This window comes from Dryobates pubescens, chromosome 9 (genome assembly GCF_014839835.1).
Source record: "Dryobates pubescens isolate bDryPub1 chromosome 9, bDryPub1.pri, whole genome shotgun sequence".
Lineage (NCBI taxonomy): Eukaryota > Metazoa > Chordata > Aves > Piciformes > Picidae > Dryobates > Dryobates pubescens.
The window spans coordinates 27,094,399-27,114,689 of NC_071620.1; positions in this window are offsets into that span (position 1 = coordinate 27,094,399).

The following is a 20,291-nucleotide window of genomic DNA, read 5'->3' on the forward strand; positions in this document are numbered from 1 at the left end:
AGCAGTGTCTCACTACCCTCAGTGTAAAACATTTCCTCCTTAGATCTAGTGCAAATCTCCATCTTTTAGTTTAAAACCATCTTCCCTTCATCCTGTCACAACAGGCCCTGCTGAAAAGTCTGTCCCCATCTTTCTTAGAAGCCTTTTTAAACTACTGACAGACCACAATAAGGTCTCTCTGGAGGTCATCATCTCCACAGGATGACACAGTACAAAATCTTCAGTTTGTTTTTAGAGGGTGCAAGTCCTGAAGGAATATGTGGTAGTCAAACCAAAGCTTGAAAAGTCATATCAGTTTCTATATGATGTCCCTTTATCCTTTGCACTAAACCTGGAGAAGTAGTTCTTCATATTCTTTCCAGGTCCAAATTGTATTTATCTATGAAAAAGGAAACTGAAATTAAAAATCAGACTTAATTTTTTTGCCATTATGATTAGTCAAAATCAAGTAAGAGGCTCAAACTGAGCCTCTGTTGGCACAAGTTTTGGTGCCTGTCACCACAGACCTGGACTAAGCCCACATGCTTCTGCAAGGTTATGCAGCAGCTATTGCATCAGTACTACTGTAGGTCATTGCCTCAGTGTGCTCTCTTTGATACAGCTGCCACGAAGAGAAACTTCAGCTGAAAACTATTTCCAAATAATTTTCACACAGTAAGAAATTATTTATTATTGTTTATATATTATGTGATTTCCACATGCACCTTCCCTGTGCCTTCGGGTTCCCAGGCTAGTTTGTCCTGCAGAATCCAATAAAAAAGTGTAATTTCTCCCCAGGGTCTTTTCTGTTCATGTTTGATATCACTTAAGATAATGAGCCTTTTACTCCCACATCATGAAGGGTTTTGTTTTAGATTTCTTTTTGATATATATTTTTTTTCCTTCAACACAAAGTGTTGCTTACATCCCTTCTCAAGAATGCTCTTAGTTATGTGAAATGTGGACGTGTTGTCTGGGACAACCTCTTATCTACCCCAGATTCAAAGAGTCTGGTTCAGTGGAGGCTTAGGCTGTGTGGGATTTGTTGTGGGTTTTTTTTTTCTTCTTTCTTTTAAAAATATGTATGTGTGTGTGTGCCTTGTTAAAAAACATCACTGCCCCCGTCTAGGAACAATGCAACACTCACATCATTTCCTGAAAGAATTGAGTTGGACGGCAATTATCTCCTCACCAAGCAGGCTACAACAACAGTTCCTGATATTCTTCTCAAATATTTCTGCTTCTCAGGAATCCGGAAAAAATAATTCCATGAGACGGTGTTATGAATGAAGCTATGACATTTTGGTTTCCTTCACTTGGAATCAAACATCCAGAGGTAATAAATTACCATGTGCTTGGCAGTGGTGGGAGGGGGTGATCTGGCTGTGGCAAATTGTTTTTCTTCTGAGCAGGAACACTGAAATGCTTTCCCATCCTCCTCTCACCAGTGTCAAGCACCTCTTCTTTCCTAATGGGCTTTCAGCAGCCAGCACATGAAGGAGGTTGAGACACTTGAACGTGTCCAGAGAAGGGCAATGAGGCTGGTGAGAGGCCTTGAGCACAAGCCCTGTGAGGAGAGGCTGAGGGAGCTGGGATTGTTTAGCCTGGAGAAGAGGAGGCTCAGGGGAGACCTTATTGCTGTCTACAACTACCTGGTTGTAGACAGGAGGGGGTTGGTCTCTTCTCTCAAGCAACCAGCACCAGAACAAGAGGACACAGTCTCAAGCTGCACCAGGGGAAGTTTAGGCTCGAGGTGAGGAGAAAGTTCTTCACTGAGAGAGTCGTTCGTCATTAGAATGGGCTGCCCAGGGAGGTGGTGGAGTCACCATCCCTGGAGGTGTTCAAGAGGGGATTGGACATGGCACTTGGTGCCATGGTTTAGTTGTGAGGTCTGTGGAGACAGGTTGGACTTGATGATCCTTGAGGTCTCTTCCAACCTTGGTGATTCTGTGATTCTGAAGGAGCCTGATGGCAAAGTGCCTTGAGCTAAACTTGCTTAAGGATAGGAAAGTATAATAAAGTAAAAAGTATCATTTAAAAAAAAAGTATAATTAAACAAGTTTGTTGGGTTGGGTTTTTTTTTTTGTTTTTCTCTTTGTTTTTCATTTTACCTCTGTGAAAGAAAGCCAGTAGCATGGTCTGAGAACAGGAATATGAATGGGATAAAAATGAGTGGTGAAAAAGCATCTTTACCTTCTTCTCTTCAGTCTGAAGGAAGGTAATTTTTACCAGCATTATTATCCTGGTACCATTTAGGTCACTCTGAAATGACGTTTGCTGCCCATATTCATGCTGTGTATTCATTTTTCTTAGTGCAAAATACAGAGGAGTGAATATACTGGAGAGGATTCAGGTACTGGTTTTGCAGGTTCTCTGTCAAATGTAATTTTTTGCTTAATTCATCTTTGAGTAACTCTCTAGATTTGGGTTGTACTATAGACATTATATTGGCATATAGAAAAGTGAAATGCTGCTCCTGTGAAAAGAATTTATGCTCTTGATCTCTGAAGAGCTCTTTTTAGGTATTTAATAACCAAGCAGATGGAAAATTCTTCTGAAGAAGCGTGTGTTTGAATCCAAAGTGAAGCATTACAGCAAGGTAGCGTGGGGACCTTCATGGTATTAAATGTACAAAGTCATAACAAAGAAACAGCAAATCAATGCACATCAAAAATCAGACAGCATTAAACCAGACATTTTACTTGAACCCACTCTCATCTTGCTTCTGGGTGAAGCAAGAACTATATAAACTATTTTTAATGAAATAAGAGGTAGTTCTGATTTAAAGAGATACATATCATAGAGCTTTTCTAGGCAGTGGGATGTTTCTGTTATTTCTTGAGAGAAGTTGACCAATGAGTCCTGTCAGCTCCAGCTGTGTGTGAGCACAGTATGAACATATCACACATCAGCAGAGACTGAGGAGTCCAGTTCCCCATGAGCATCCTGTAGCAGACTCAGTATTTACAAGGGAACACTTGGAAAGAAAGACCATCAGAAAGGTCTGCCTGTACTCAAAGTGAGTTCCATTTGTGCCAGGAAAAACAGAAGGACAAACCCCTGCTCCTGATGAAATCTTTAGCAAAATTCACAGTAGCTTCATTGCACCTAGAATTTTGCCAGTGTTCTTGGAATCGGGCATGACTCTGTCCTGGTTTGAACTATAACAGGACTAATTCTGTTCAGTGATGTGTCTTCTTATCTCAGACTTTTCTCAGTGACAGCTTTCTGAAGTTCACAGTATGTTTGCACAGACAGTGACTGCTTCTAGCAGTGAAAACACTGATGGTTAGAGTTACTGGCAAAGGCTGGTGTCCAGAAAGCCTCTTGCTTAGACTTTCTTTTCTGCAGAACAAGGTGACTGCTACCTCTTGTGTCCCATGCTGAAGTGCAGGAAGTCAGAGGTGGCACCTGTGGGGAGGAGTGAACAGGACAGGTGGCCCTAAATTAACTAACAAGGGATTCTAGCCCCTGGACATCATCTTCAGGATAAATCTGAGAGATCACAAGGGTCAAACCTTTTCTTCAATGGCCAGTGTTTGGGGATGACTCTGTCCGTTCTGCCAAATCCATGCATTCCAGAATCCAGCTCCTGAATCTGTTTCTCATGTGCCACTGAGTCCAATCTGGGACTTCCCCAGGGCCTGCCCCCAGCATCACTGGTGACTGTGTTGTCATTGTCATCAGGGGATGGGCTGGATATTGGCTTGTATCTCTGTGTATCTATTTCATTTATAGTTATTATTTCCAAGCATCTGGTTTTAGTTTTCTCTCCCAGCCTACCAGTGTCTCTCCCTCATGCCCTTTGGGAAGAGAAAAATGTGATTAATGTAATCACTACTCTCGTATCACTTTCTCTCGTATCATGCTCATACCATTTAGATGTTCTTCAAATTGAATCTTGTTGCAGGTTTGTAATTTATCTACTTATTTCTGTTTTATGAAATGATGTAGAGTGTGATGCCATTTTGCTGCATGAAGCTTATGAAGCTTATTCATCACAACCCAACAGTAGCTTTCTCTAAGCTGCCAGGCAGCCCATCAATAATGAGGTCAAGCACCTTTAGCCTTTTTCATGGCTCTGTGACATGCTTTGTGAACAACTGACTGATTTGTGCTACCTGAAAAGAGTAGATAGTGAGACTACTAAATGTCACAGTGACTTTTCTATAATCAAAAAAGCAATAAATAATTATTGTCAAATAGATCTTTCTTTTCCTTCCTTCAGCCCTGGATGCATAAACAGGAACATAAGAAGGCAGATTTCTCAGTTTCATTTTGTTGTCTGTACTGCTCATGGTGGAGAAGTGATGTGCTAAGAGTTTCCACGGTTGTCTTGGTGAAGCTCAACAGGCTTCATGTATCATTTTCTTCAGATGGCTTAATTGTTGCTGCTGATGATAGGATTAGGCTGCTTGATGCTGGTAGGACTTGATACTCTGCTTTCCACAGGTACTGTTCCTTTGGCTTTCTTACAGCTCATTGTTGAGTTAAAGGAGTAAAAGGAAGTAAACTCTTTCTAGTAATAAAACACCTTCAGTTGGTAACAGATGTTTAACTGAAAGGCCAGATAATTTATATTGGGGAATATCATTTCAGTTATCACCTTTGACAATTACAAGGATGTGGCTGACCTACATAATACTCCCAAGTGTTCATGGCCCCATGCAATTAGACATGCATAAATTATTTTTAGCCCAAACCTGGGCTGACAATATGACCCCCACTCCATTACAGAATCATAAAGAACAAAGGAGAAATAAAGCAGATCCAGAGAGCTGAGTAAAGAAAACTGAGAGTCATTATCATGTCTTGGTATTCTAGAATAACTATATTGATATTTTGCTAAGCCCTTAGATTAGATTCAATTGCTCTAAGTGGTAAACAGCTAAAGGTTAGATTAGAAGACTCAAGCGTCAGCTTGCTTGAAAACAAAGTATTTTGTAGGCCACGTGGTCTGGAAATCTTTTTTTTCTTTTAAGAAAATGTGGAATTTATTAGAGAAGAGTGAAATCTATTGTGTATTATTTTATTGTCCTAGAAAACAGGACTGTCACCTTGCTTACAGTGCAAGTAACTGAGTCTTGAAGGCTCAAAATTCATTCTGTATAAAACTGATGAGGGAAGAAAAGGTCTGAAAGTATGCTTCTTTCTAACAGGCAACTGAAATGTGCATCCAAGGGTAATACAGTGGGTTTGTTTGTTTGTTTTCCTGAATAACTTCTGGGTAAGTAAGGAAAAGTATAAAACCTAAACTGTGGGGATAGAGGTACTGCACCCAGAGGTAACTGCCTAGATAACTACCTTTGCAGTTAGATTCTTTCCCTAGAACTCTTGCTATTAAATGCTATAAACAGAGAAGTGATGCTCCTTCATTTAATTTTTATGTTGGTGGTTGAGCCAGCCTTTAAAATAATAATTTTTAAAATGGAAATAAAAATTGACTTTCTGGGGGTTGTTGTCAAGCGGTGGCCGGATGCTGAGGCAGACTTTCCCCAATTAGCAGGTTTTCTGCCCCATCTGGTTGGCCAGCTTTGCTGTTTATGTGTCCTACACATTACCACAGTCGAGACTCAAAACAGTAAATGTCTCAGAACACCAAAAGTGCCAGCAGCCACCTTATTTTTGTTGTTATTTTCTGTAAGTATTCCTGGGAGGATCAGAGAATTCTAGTACTTGAGCTTTTTCCCCTCGCTTTTTTTCCCCCTCTTTGTTTATATCTTGCAGTTTGCATTTCGTAAACCTTAGGCAGTGGGTACAGCAGCTGTGTTTTGACTCACAAGAGATCACAGAATAACAGAATGTTAGGGGTTGGAAGGGACCTTGAAAGATCATATAGTCCACCCCCGCTGCCAGAGCAGGATCATCTATACCAGATCACACAGGAATGCATCCAGGCGAGTTTTGAATATCTCCAGAGAAGGAGATTCCACAAACTCCCTGGGCAGCCTGTTCCAGTGTTCCATCACCCTCACAGTGAAATTTTTTTTTTTTCATGTTTACATGGAACTTCCTATGCTTCAACTTCCACCCATTGCTCCTACAGGACACATACACATCCAGAAATGATCATTCTGCTCTTTCACCATGCAACTTATCAGCAGTATGGCTGAGAAAGTGGACATCATGTGTATGGCCTCCTCACATTATGTGAAGTTAGATTAAATTAGATTAGACTAGATTAGAAATTGTATGGCAGTGGAACTAGGACAGTGATCCTCCCCCTGTATTTAGCACTGAAATTGTCACACCTCAAATCTCCTCACTACAAGAAGAACATTGAAGTGCTGGAGCATGTCCAGAGAAAGGCAATAAAGCTGGTGAAGGATCTGACAACAAAGTCTTCCCAGGAACAGCTGAAACAACTAGGATTGTTTAGTCTGGAGAAAAGAAGAGTCAGGGGACACCTTCTTGCTCCCCACAGCTGCCTGAAACAAGGTTGAAGCTAGGTAGGGGCTGGTCTTTCTCCCAAGAAAGAAGTGATAGAATAAGAGAAAATGGCCACAAGTTGCACCAGGGCAGGTCATGATGGAAAGTGTCTTCCCTAAAAGGGTTATCCAGGTCTGGAGGCTGCCCATGGCAGTTGTGGAGTCCCCATCCCTGGAGGAATTTGAAAGATACGTAGATGTGGTGCTGAGGGATATGGTTAAGTGATGACCTGGCAGTGTTGGGTTAATGGTTGGACTTGATGACCTTAAAGGTCTCTTCCAAGTAAAACAATTCTCATTCTGTGTGGGACTTGCCCTCAAGAGTTACTTCCCAAGGGACATGGTTGCTTCTGTGCTTTCCCTCCTCTCATTTCTGTCCTGTGCTTGGTTCTAGTGAATAATGATGTCCTCTCAGCGCTAACATTCCTCTTTTACCCATCTTTTCCCTGACAGTGCTTTTCCTCATCAAGCCTAAATCAGGGGTTGCACAGTTGGTTTATTTTATGGTAGAAGGTCTAAAACTTTAGAATGGAAAAGGTGGATTCAAACGGTTTTCATTGAGTTTAAGTAAGGTTGAGCAGAGTTCCCACAAGGTCTGCACTGGTGCTGGCACTGTCTGGTGTTTGATTTGGAGGAAAGCAAAAGCAACAGGGTGGTAAAGTCAACACATGAACTAAAAAAGCTCCTTGGTCACATATAGAAAGGAAGGAAATGCAGAAGGACCTAACAAAGAGCAGGCAATCTGACATGATGATTGCAGTGTTATGTGATTCAGGGAACAATGTTGACTAAATATATAGACTAGATTTTAAATTTACTGAAGTCATCTGGGAAAAAGATACAGATGTTGCTTTGAAGACCTGAGTGGAAACACCTCTTCATTGTGCAGTATTTGACTGAAAATCAAACAGACATGTGGGAAGTGAGGTAGTGTCAAGAGGAAAGAAAAATAATGAAAATAAAATAATGTAATACCATGATATGTGTACTGACATAGATTAGTAAATACAGAATCACAGAAACATTCAGGTTGGAAAAGCCCCCCAGGATCACCAAGTCCAACCAATAACCCTGCTCTACAAGGTTCACCCCTCCACCCATATCCCCAAGCACCACATCCAAACACATCCAGCGTTGGTGACTCATCCAGCTCCCTGAGCAATACATTCCAATACCTGACCACTCTCTGTGAAAATTTTTTTCCCAATGTCCAGTCTAAACCTACCCAGTCACAGCTTAAGGCAGTTCCCTCTTGTTCTATCACTAATTGCCACACCTTGAGTACTGTGTCCAGTTCTGGGCCCCTCAGTTTAGGAAAGAATGTTGACTTGGAACGTGTCTAGAGAAGGGCAACAAAGCTGGTGAGGGGTTTGGAGCATAAGCCCTATGAGGAGAAGCTGAGGGAGCTGGGGTTGCTTAGCCTGGAGAAGAGGAGGCTCAGGGGAGACCTTGTTGCCATCTACAACTACCTGAAGGGAGGTTGTAGGCAGGTGGGGGATTGGTCTCTTCTCCCAGGCAACTAGCACCAGAACAAGAGGAGAACAAGAGGACACAGTTTCAAGCTGCATCAGGGGAGATTTAGGCTGGATGTTAAGAAGTTGTTCTTCATAGAAAGAGTCATTTGTCATTGGAATGTGCTGCCCAGGGAGGTGGTGGAGTCACCATCACTGGAGGTGTTCAAGAGGAGACTGGATGGGGCACTTGGTGCCATGGTTTAGTCAATTAGACGGTGTTGGGTGATGGGTTGGACACAATGATCTCGAAGGTCTCTTCCAACCTGGTTAATTCTAGTCTAGTCTAGTCTAGTCTAACTGCCTGTGAGAAGAGACCAGCACCAGCCTTTCCACAACATCCTTTCAGTAGTTGTAGAGAGAATATGGTCTGCTGCATCTCTGACATGGGAAAATAAAAAAGGGACAGTGACAATAAAATGAAGCTTGTAGAAGTGTCTATGTAGAGGGAAACCTTTAGAGGTCTAACTTAGGCAGTGAAGTTTTTAATACAATAAGCAGTGTAGGGAAAGTAAATCATCTGGATATTCATATTTTATTATTTTATTTAGAATGGGGAAAAATGGATTTTTATCTATTTAGCTTTAAGAACTGATTAAAGAAATAGGTTTTTACACAACCGTTAATCAATTTGTAGTTCCACATCATGGGTTACCATTGATCAGCTGCTTTGTAGGTGAACTTTCTGAGAAAAATGACCACATTTCATTGAAGGGCTCCCCTTAGGAACCATTCCAGTAGCTTTTTAGGCCCATTTCATCATTCCTAAATATGGGCCAGCATGCGCACAGTTGCCCATCATCCTGGATTGTATCAGAAATAGTGTGGCCAGAGGACTAGGGCAGTGGTTGTGCCACTGTGCACAGCACTGGTGAGGCCATACCTTCAGTACTGCTTTCAGTTTGGGGCCTCTGTCATGAAGGACACAGACAAAACAGGAGGCTAACAGACACTGATTTATTATAATTAAATCTGCTCTCCTTCCAACACAATAAAATGGCAGGTTCGGATGTCAGCTGGGAAAATACTGTTGTACAACTAATTAAACTCGCTGGAGTAGTTTACTGTTTGCACAAAACGTGCACGCAATGAAAGGGAAAATCTCCCACGGCACCCCAGGCTACATATGTACTTACCAAGGAGCAGTGCAGGGTGAGGTTCCTTAGGTTCCGCTCTAAAGGGGAGAAATTCCGAGTTGCAAAGGCTGCTTAGGTGGAGCAAGAGCGAGAGAACGCACACTCCTCTCCATAGTAGAGCTGCCTTTATACCCTAGGGGTCAGTTTGACTGTGGTCAGTTGCTCAGTTAGTGGGTTCTCCAAGCCAACAAAAGGGCTTTAGACTCGGGGGCACCAGAGACAAAAAGCTGGTAAAGATCAGCCCCACACAAACCTCCCCCCGAGTTCTGTCTTGCCGGGGGTGGGGAGGGGGTGATGGTTGCAATTGCCACAGCCGCGCACTACAGGAAGGACAGTCCGGTTTCTGGAGCAGGTACAGAGAAGGGTAACAACATAGCACCAGAGGAGGTTGAGACTGGATATTAGGAAAAATGTCTTGCCTAAAAGGGTTGTCACCACCACAGCTATAAAGGAAATTTTCACGAAAATTTAATACTTCAGTCTTGAGCATCCCACAGAGTAGCTGGCTTGGGCTCCTTCGCAGAGACACGGTGAGCAGTAGGTGTTGGAAGGATTTCCCGTTAGTATTGGCATACTCCACAAAGCAGAGAAGGTATTAAAATGGCTAAACAGACCTAAATTAATAATTAAAAAGAACCCACCTTTGCCAGTCACAACACAGCAAATACTTTCCATGCTCTGTAAGCCATACATCAACATTTAAGCTGATTAAAGTTTGATAAACTACTAACTTCCCCATTTTCTGATAAGAAGGCTGGGGCCCAAGATAAAGTGGTGTCATGCTGCGGAGGACAAACACCCCAGCATCCAATAAACTCTTTATGCATTTATTTTGTTAAGGCTGATTCCCATTTCCTTTGTAACTCTCTGTTTATTAATGAGTTGACTCATCCAGAGTCCAGCAGCTTGTTTTCACACCAAAGAGACGGATTTGCACCCTGGCCAAGAGGAATCAGAGGCAGAGATAACAGCCAGCAACAACAATAGTCTTCCCTGCTCTGTTTGCCAAGAACGATTGGCAGAAAGGATTCAGGGTGTAACTTATCACCAATGCAGGGAGAGTCTTGAGCTCTGGAAGCACAGGGATTGCTGCTTGCCTACAGCAGATAAACAGCAGGATGCAACCAAGAGCCAAGCTTCATTCCACCTGGTGGTGGACATGACAGGTATCCATCAATGAGCAGATCTCTCTGAGACAACCAGCTGGTTAAGTAGCTTATGACACAGCAGACAAAAGCAACAGGATTCTTTTCAAGTGCCAAATCCACACTGACAAAACCCTGAATATAGTTTGGTCCTGAGGTATGTATTCATGAACCTAATCTCATGATGTTCCACAAGGACAAGTGTAGGATCCTGTAGATTCCTGGGGAGGAATAACCCTATGCAGCTGTACAGGTTATGGGCTGACCTGCTGAAAAGCAGATCCACAGAGAAAACCTGGGAGTGGTGGTGGACAAGAAGTTTGACATGGGCCAGCAATACGCCCTCATGGCCAAAAAGGTCAATGATGTTTAGCCTGGAGAAGAGGAAGCTCAGGGGAGACCTTATTGCTCTCTACAACTACCTGAAGGGAGATTGTAGCCAGGAGGGGGTTGGTCTCTTCTCCCAGGCAATCAGCACCAGAACAAGAGCACAGAGTCTCAAGCTGTGCCAGGGGAAGCTTAGGTTCTAGGTGAGGAGAAAGTTCGTCACAGAGAGCGTTGTTAGCCATTGGAATGGGCTGCCCAGGGAGGTGGTGGAGTCACCATCCCTGGAGGTGTTCAAGAGGGGATTGGACATAGCACTTGGTGCTATGGTTTAGTAGTCATGAGGTGCTGGGTGACAGGTTGGACTTGATGATCTTCGAGGTCTTTTCCAACCTTATTGATTCTATGATTCTATGAAAGTAACGCTTTCCTGTGAATCCATAACACCATTGTAAGGCAAGAAGAAAAAGAACAGCTACATTGGATGGTGAGGTAAAATAAGAAATCAACAAACTTAAAAATAAGTATTTTACTTACAAAATGCAACCACTCTTGGGAGAAATCAACCTATTTGGCGTTGTGACTAAAATCCATCTGTTTGTTGTAGTACCCCTGTTCCTGACTAAAGAGCCTGACATGATGTACAAGGACATTTGGGGCATCTAAATTATGAGGCAGATCAGCACTATGTTCTGCTTGTTGAGCATTGCCTTGTAAGTCACTGGCAGGCAGTGGCTGCAGGGCTAAGGATAGAAATGCTTCATGAGCATAGGGACCAGCAGTGATCTTTGGCTACTTCCTTTGTGTTGGGCATCACCCAGCAGCATCAGTTAACTATTCCCAGCAGAAGGAATCAAGCTGAAAGACCATGAAGAAATGTTTGTACAACCAAAAAGCCCACTTAGTCATATGGCTCCAGTCCCACCCCCACACTTTATACAGTAGAAAACCAATATATAAATATTAGCGCTTTTGGAACCCAACGTGTGGAGAATTCAATTACAAAGGCCTGGGGGCAGTTTGATGGGTTTTGCCTTCCTCCCTCTCCCCAGAAGGGATACCCTTTTTGGTAAGATGCTTCCTTGGCGCTACTGAGTGTATTTTGTCCCAGGTAATTGTGTGAGTAATTCAATTGTATTTTCTTACAGCTGTACAGTGATTTTGGCAGTTGAGTTCCTATCATAGAATCATAGAATCATAGAATCAAAAAGGTTGGAAAAGACCTCAAAGATCATCCAGTCCAACCTGTCACCCAACACCTCATGACTACTAAACCATGGCACCAAGTGCCACATCCAATCCCTTTTCGAACACCTCCAAGGACAGTGACTCCACCACCACCCTGAGCAGCCCATTCCAATGGATAACAACTCTCTCTGTGATTAACTTTCTCCTCACCCCAAGCCTAAACTTCCCCTGGCGCAGCTTGAGACTGTGTCATTTTGTTCTGGTGCTGGTTGCCTGGGAGAAGAGACCAACCCCCAAGCAACCACCAGCAACCGTAAAGAATCCGTGCACATTGCAAGTGTTTGTGCACCTGGTGTCATACATGTAACAACACACCCTAACTGGCAGCCCTATTAAGAGTGGTTATAATCAGGCAATATTGCACAGTATTATTATGTAAAATCAATAGTTTACACCCCAAAAGCAGGCCCATCTGCACCAGTGGGACTCCAGCCACAGCATAAGAAATGTGGCATGCAAATCCTCAAAAACTCCTTTTCAGTGTCTCATTTTGGACAGTTGCTGAAGATATAAGTATCTAGAGACAGCGTGGTGCCTTTAAAGATGGAAGTGACACAAAGCCCTTGATTTTGGTGTTCCCTGTAACTTTGCAGAAGTTTGAGTATGCATCTCAAGTTTATGGCTCAGGTTCTAATCAGTAGTAATTGAAGTCCAACAGGAGTAACTGCCATGTTAGAGTACCTGGAATGGTATCTCTCCTTTCACCATCAGATGTTGAGCGTGCAAAGGCTTGAAAGAGTAACTAAATGTAATAAAGCCAGAGGCGTATATTGATTTAAGGATCTCTGTAAAGGAACTACACTTCCTTCTTCTGCTATCTGAATTTTATCAGCAAACACAGGTCCCAAGCCAGATGTCACTGTGACAACAAATGTTAATAGTAATTGTCAAGGATTAGGGCTAAGCTGGCCACTAGATGAGTAAACCCCACTCCCTTCCCAAGGGGAAGAGAAAGAAAGGAAATAAGGGAAACACACTGATGAGCTGGGAAAGAAAACTAAACCACCTTTAAGGAAAATAATAAAATTAAATAGACACAAATAGATACAAACCTTGTGTGCCCTGTGCCACTGGGAACAAGTATTAAATGTCTAATTTGTATCACTGGTTTAGTGATACAACCTGTTTGCCATCACAGACTGCACACAGCACTATATACACATGAGAAACAAGTAGTTTTGTCTCAGTTTCTGTTGTTTGCAGAGGTGAAGAGACCTTTAGTATAAAAGAAAGTCAGATCCTGAGCCAGTTGCTGTATGAGTATGTGAAATAATTGATCAGTTTAACGAATACAAGTTCAGTAAGCAGGATGTTAGGGTAACTGAATGTTTAATACTGTAAAAACAGATAAATATTGTCCCCTTCTCCCTTCTCCAGCAGTAAGTTTAGTAGCAGAATGTGTAGTAAAAAGAACTTTATTTACCTGAAAGTTTTATTAGAGAATGAAGCTTCAGAGAGGTGTTTACTGATGACTGATTATCTTTAAGAGAAATCTCATGGCCCACAAAAGAATATGAGGAACCAACAATATCACCTAGTGAAGGGATTTCAGTTAAGACTAGTCTTAACAGAAACAGGAATTCTGGTTGATTATTCTACTGGCTGAATGTTCTCAGGCTGCTCTCAGTACCTCTCTGTTTTCAAATGACAAGTTCTCCTGAATGAGATAGAAGAAGAAAGCAGATTAAACTGTTCAAAGTCTGGTGGTATGATGTCCTGAGCCATCAGTGACTGCCACTGCTCTGGCTTCTTTGCCAGTTACTGCTGTTTTATTGCAGGATGCTGTGCTGGAGTCTATAGAGAGTCACAGAATTGTTTTGTTTGGAAGAGACCCTTCAGATCATCAAGTCCAACTGTTAACCCAGCATTGCCAGGTCATCACTAAATCATGCCCCTCAGCAGCACATCTACACGACTTTTAAATCCCTCCAGGGATGCAGACTCTACCCCTTCCCTGGGCAGCCTGTCTCAGTGACAACTCCAGCATTATGCCCAGAAAACCGATTGTCTTTCCTTCATTTTGAGAATACTTCTCTTGATGGAGAATTAATTGCCATAGATCCATCTAGGAAGAGAAAAGAAGAAAACTATGTGGTTATAGAGTACCTGTATTGTGTGATTGGGTGCTTAAGAGTTTCTATACAATGCAAGTTGTTTAAAATGTATTGAATTGTAACTGCCTAATTATTGCACTTTAAATTTTCTACGCACAAAGCTTTAACTACTTTTCTTTTAGCTTGTACCAAAAGATTTGATATTTTCTATTAGGAGGGACACAGAAGAGCCAAATTTGAAGGGAGTGAAGTACATGTAAGGAAGGCATTTGTGTTTAAATCCTCATCAGCTAACTCCCATTTAAAAGGTGGGCTGTTTGCTTTATTCTTGAATCTCTTGGCTTCTGTGACACTGTAAATACTGCATTTGACATCAGCTATTACAGAGCAAAGGAGTTTGTTAGTGCTCCAAAACATCCCAATGAGATTATGTGACATACTGAAAGTATAAGACAAACATTAAGTAATGGCAGCCCTGTCAGTTAGAATTACAGTCTTCTACCGTTTTGCGTCTTATTTTTTAAAGAGAGGTGGTGTCATGGTTCAGAAGAGAAAAATGAAGGGAAAGAAATTGCTCCTATTGGTCCCCTAAACTGCATCTGGCTTTAAAAGAACAACATCAGAGTCCAACTTTTCTTTGGGTGGATATTAGAGTATGCTGGTTATGAACCACCCTTCTCTGGTTATGAGAAGCGTACAGGGCAGATCAGGGAGAATTTGCTGATCAAGAAAGAATTAAAACCAGTTTTATTCCTCTACAGTATGTCGAGCTAGCCAGAAACTATGAATGAGTAACTCTGTCTACACAAGTGGGGTTTGGTTTCTTTTTTCATGATCTTCATTCACCTTATGCATATCTCTGGGCACTTTAAAGTTTTGCTCATGCCTGTAGCCACTTGGTTTTATGTAGGGTATGTTGAGAAATTACAAGGGCTCTGTAATGTGTCAAATATCACAATGGACCAGAATTTGCACTGGCAGATAAAAGCAGCTGCAGGTTACTTAAGAGGGTGTGTGCAGTGTAATTGAAGAGAATTCAACTATGGAAAAAAATAGCCTCTAGGATTCCATCATTAAGAGGAGCACATTAAAGCAGCTGCAGAATTAACAGACAGGAAATTCTTTCTTTATGATCCATGAACTCTTCAATGTATACTTTCCTATTCTTCCCAACAGATTCTAAATTGCACATCTGAACTTCCTTGTTTGTTAATTTTGCAGAACAGTGACTTACAATTGAGAGTAAATTGCCTGAAAGCAAAATTCTGTTTCATTTGACTGAACCATAAGAATCAAAGGACCACAGAGTGAGTAGCATTTCCAGCAATTATATATTCCTTTCCTGAAGCCAGTGGAGAGGGAAGCTATCGAAACTGGGATTTGTGGCCACAGTATTCAGAGTCCTGGAGAGAGGTGGTCAGCTAACACAATGAGGATATGTTTCCTTCAGAAAGAGGACCTCTCATTTGCCATGTCATTGCTCTTTCCTTACTGCTGGGCCATTTTCTAAGCTGTGAATGTGTAATATTTTGTGGGTGGCAAAATGAAGTAATTTTATTCAACAGCTTGTAGTAATTTCCTCTCCTAACCCTTCATGAGAGGTACAAATTACCGAAGAAAAAGTACTATAAGTTCACAGATGGCAGTATTGCTTTTTGTTTTCCCATTGAGATTTCAATATCCTTCTTTCTAGCTGGATGACAATTGTGCTGTCACTAAAATTACATAATGGTGTGTTCCCTGAGGCTTTATAGTTTGGGATTCAAAGAACTGCTTTCAAAATATAACTTGCTCTGCTCTAAGCTTTTTAAGTCTCTTTGGGGGTCATACACATGAGTTTGTGTATTTTATTGGTGGATTATAGATACAGTTAAAAGCAGAATGTAAATGAGAGGACTACACTTACATATTAAGTTAAGTGATACACCTGAGATATAAATTACTGTGAACAAGCATTAAATCAAAGCACACCAACACAGTCTTTGAATATGATTGAAAGTGGTAAAACTCAAGCATGACCGCATGCACCAGTATAGGTTAGGGCTTGACCTGCTGGAAAGCAGCTCTGTGGAGAAGGACCTGGGAGAGCTGGTGGACAAGTTATTTAATGATTTCAGGCCCCTTACAGTGCTGGAGCACTGGATCAGGCTGCCCAAACAGGTTGTGGAGTCTCCTGTGGAGACTTTCAAAATCCACCTGGACACATTGTGCAACCTGATCTAGGCGAACCTACTTTAACAGAGGGATTGGACATAACCATCCCCAGAAAGCCGTTCCAACCTCCACCATTCTGTGATGTTGTGAAAACAACTGCTCAGTGTACAGGCATTAAAAGGCATTTGCTGCTCAGCTGGGTGTGAAGGGATGAGAAAATGATTGAGTGGGCTTATTTCCCAGCGTGGTTTGTGCAGAAGACTTGTGGGATGGTGACGGTGAATGAATGGGAGCTCTTGGCTTGTGCAGTCTAGCAGAACAAAAGTTGGGACAATACGTCACTGCTACCGCTAGATACTGTCAGAGAGGAAGAGACGGCTGAAGGACAGCTGGCACAGAAACACCCTGCTGTGAATGAGCTAGAAATAAACATAGGCTGAAAAAAGCTCATAATCCTGGGCAAGGAACTTACTTTCAGTGGTGTGGGCAAAACCCCCTCAACCAGTTGTTTGTTTTAAAATGGAGCTAAGGCAGCTTGTGAATAGGATTGTAAGATGCTGTGATCTGGCAGAACAAGGATGAAGCTCCATGACCTGTAAGGTCCTTTCCAGTCTGAGACTACCTTGGTCCTCCAACACGTTTACATGAGGCCTATGAAATGCATGGCCTCCCTGAGCACATGCTGCTCACCAAGAACTTTCTTCTCCAGGTTAAACCACCTCAGTTTCCTCAGCTGCTCCTTCTAACTTGTGCTCTGGACTCTTCATCAGCTTTGTTACCCTTCTTTGGACTTGCTGCAACATCTCAATGAGGAGCCCAAAACTGAACCCAGTATTTGAGGTGTGGCCTCACCAGGGCTGAGTACAGGGGACAATCACTTGTCGCAGTTCTTCTTTTGACATCCAAGCATGAGCCCCTCTCGCTGATGATTGAAGTTATAATAGATGTATAGTGTCACACAGAATAAGCTGCTGTGAGCAGCTGCTGATCACTGAGGAGCAATTGCAGGAAATGCAAGCAGTTGCTGCTGGTGAGTCTGTCATTGGAACCATTTGCCTCAGGCTCTGCCTGTTCAGATGCTTTGTGGTGGTGTTTAGGTGCTTCCCAGACAGACAGCTGGGAAGTTTGGTTCCTGGATATCAGTCCCCTGCTGATGAGCAAGAGTTTATTACCCTTGGGAAAACCTGTGGGACATAGTGGGCAGAGGCTAGAGACCCAGACAGGAGGTCAGCTGATTATGGTGTGCTGCATTGGGGTGTAGAAGAAGGGTAGAAAATGATAGCAAGAGCTAGGGTGACTGGCTGAACTTATCTGCATATCACCCTTCATCTGACGCACCTCTGCCTTGTGTGATGGGGACATGAATGCGGTTTGGGTTGTGTGAAACCTTTGTGGGTGTCCTTCCAAGTAAATTTAGAGATGCAGCTGTTGCTACCAGGCCACCTGTAAAGCTATTTTGACTGTTCTTCTCCCCATCCTTTCTGTGCTCCCAATGCAGTTAATAGAGAAAGCAAGATGAGAGCTAAAAAGAAAACTTATCAGGCAGAGGGACAAGTGGGCTGGAATGTGGTGGACAAAATAGTTGAATTTCAATCAAGATCCAAATCGGCCAACAGGAAACACTGATTTACATAAATCATACTAATCTTACTAGCATTTTGTGGAGAGGCAAGAGGTATTCTCAGATAAATGTATTCTTAATGCTAGTTTTGACATAGCAGCATCTTGATGATTAATGAGAGAATGACTGTAGTCTATACCTTCTCATCCTGTGAATGTTGAACCATTATACTCATGTTTCTACTGAAAACAATGCTATCTGTGGGCCTGTATCTTAGATGGAAACCTTAAATTCCCACATGTGCTAAGAATTATTTCAGGATAATATTTAATTAATCTAATTTTAATTAAGAGGATCAATAATTTAATTTAAAAGTCTTAGTTTTAGATGTGCCAGATGTACAGAGAAAAAGCAGACCAAAAATACACTAATACAGAAAAGAAAACAGCTTGCTTATCAAGAGGAAGTATTTTCTGTGGTCAAACCACTCACCTGGTTGTATCAGGACAATGTTTTTCAAGGTCTGAGAATTAGTCATTCTCACCCTCTCTGATATTGCCTTTTAAAGCTTAAGGGGGTAGGAAATTGGGTAGTTTTTCATATGTCAAATGGGGGATGAATGATTAATCAATCTCTTCATTTGAAGAGAACAGAAACAACCCTTGTTCAAAGAAAAGATCTCTCTAATGTGGTGTTGGTAGGGATTTTTTTTTTTCTTTTTGCAGTGCTTCTGTAGGATAAGTGTGAGCTGAGCCAACAGAGTCAGCACTGGCTCTAAGAGGAAATCAGCCCAGCCAGAGAGATGGGTGTGCACAACATGTTGCACACAGGCAATGCAGTAAGCTCCTTCCTGGTGTTAGTCCTGTGGAAGTGGTAGACTTAGAGGGAAATGTTCACAGGAGAGTTGAAGTGGGGAAAGAGGAGTCTGGAAGACACAGTATGAAGCAAAGTCTACCTCTCTGGCCACATTAGGGCACTTGACTGCAAGCAACAGCTTGTCAGAGAAAGGAATGGTGCCAGGCTGAGCCTGTCTTGCTGGTTGTAAGCGTTGATGTTACATGAGCACAGATGTCAGTAGGGGTGGATGTGTGAGGTACAAAGGCCAACCTTGTATGCATGCATCTGCCTGCTGATTTATATTGCTGCCTGACATTTTCATCAAAATGCACTTTCACAGAATCCCAGAATAGTTGGAGGATAGAAGGAACCTCTGGAGATATGCTAGTCCAATACCCTTGCTAAAGCAGGGTCACCTAGAACAGATTGCCTAGGATTGCATCCAGGCAGGTTTGGAATCTCTCCAGAGAAAGAGGCTCCATGACCTTTCTGAGCAGCCTGCTCCAGTGCTCCAGCACCCTCACAGGAAAGAAGTTTCTCCTCATGTTCAAATGGAACCTCCTAGGTTCCAGTTTCATAGAAACATAGAATGGCTTAGGTTGGAAGGGACCTCAGAGATCATCTACTCCAACCCCCCAGCCATGTGCAGGGATGCCTTGCAACTAGACTTTGTTGCCCAAGGCCTCATCCAATTTGGCCTTAAACACCTTCAAGGAGGGGGCATCCACACCCTCTCTGGGCAGCCTACTCCAAGAACACCAAGGGCTCACACTTGCTTAAAGACCCCAAACATTAGCTGGCACCCCCAGGCCCAAAAACTCCTTTGTTTGCTTGGAGAACTCAGCCCTTCGCTAATTAAGAAATTGACTAGCAGTGCACACTTGACAAGGGTACAGAGTTCTGCTTTGGAGAGGTTTCTCTTCACACAGAAACAGCCTGGCAGTCTGTCTTAGGTTGAGTTGAATGTGCTGGTCGTACTCCTACCATGTCATGCCAGCTTCAAAAACAAAAGTACTGGCTGGAGCAAAGTATTTTGGGGATTGACGTTCAGATTGTGGCATGGGAGGCTTCCTGTTCTGGTTGCTGCTTCTGGGTTCTAGGTTTTTGTGGTGTTGTCTTTTCTGCTGGGATGGTGGTGGGAGAAGAAAGGTTGGGGAAGTAGTTTTCTAGCTAGAGATTTTTGCTTACTTGCTTCTACTTGCTGCTGCTTTGCACTGTGCTTTTTCTGCAAATATGGGGGCTAAAGTAATTATGCATTTTGTACTATGTTTATCTGATTTTCTTTAGTAAACTCTATTCTTATCTCATTTTTGGGGGGGGGTCTCAATACTGACATTTTGTGTGTTACTTTTCCCCTCACTTTTGTGTTGGGGGAACAGGGAGGTTAACCCTTGTGCTAAACCATTACATAGATCTCCTCCCCTTAGAACAGAACCTTGTCTATGGAGTCCTCACCTGTCCTTGATGAGTGTGTATTTATATATCCTGGGTACCTGTGAGGAGATTTTCCTTTTCTGAATGTGTGCACATTTTGGTTCATCACTCCAAATAGTTTAATTTGTTGTGCAGCAGTATATTTCCAACTGACACCCGAATCTGTGATTTTATTGTCAGAAGGGGAGCAGATTAGTTGCAATAAGTCCACAGTTTTCAAATGGATGTTGCTATTTTGCAGGTGCCTCTGTGACACAGTCTCACCACCCTTATACTGAAATACTTCTGCCTAAGAAGAAGCCTAAACCCACTCTCCCTCAGCTTAAAACTATTCCCCCTAGTCCTGTCATTAGACACCTTTATGAAAAGTCCCTCTCCACCTTTCCTGTAGGCTCCCTTTCAGGTATTAGAAGGCAGTTATAAGTTCCCCCCAGAGACTTCTCTTCCCCAGGCTGAACAACCTCAGCTCCCTCAAGCCTA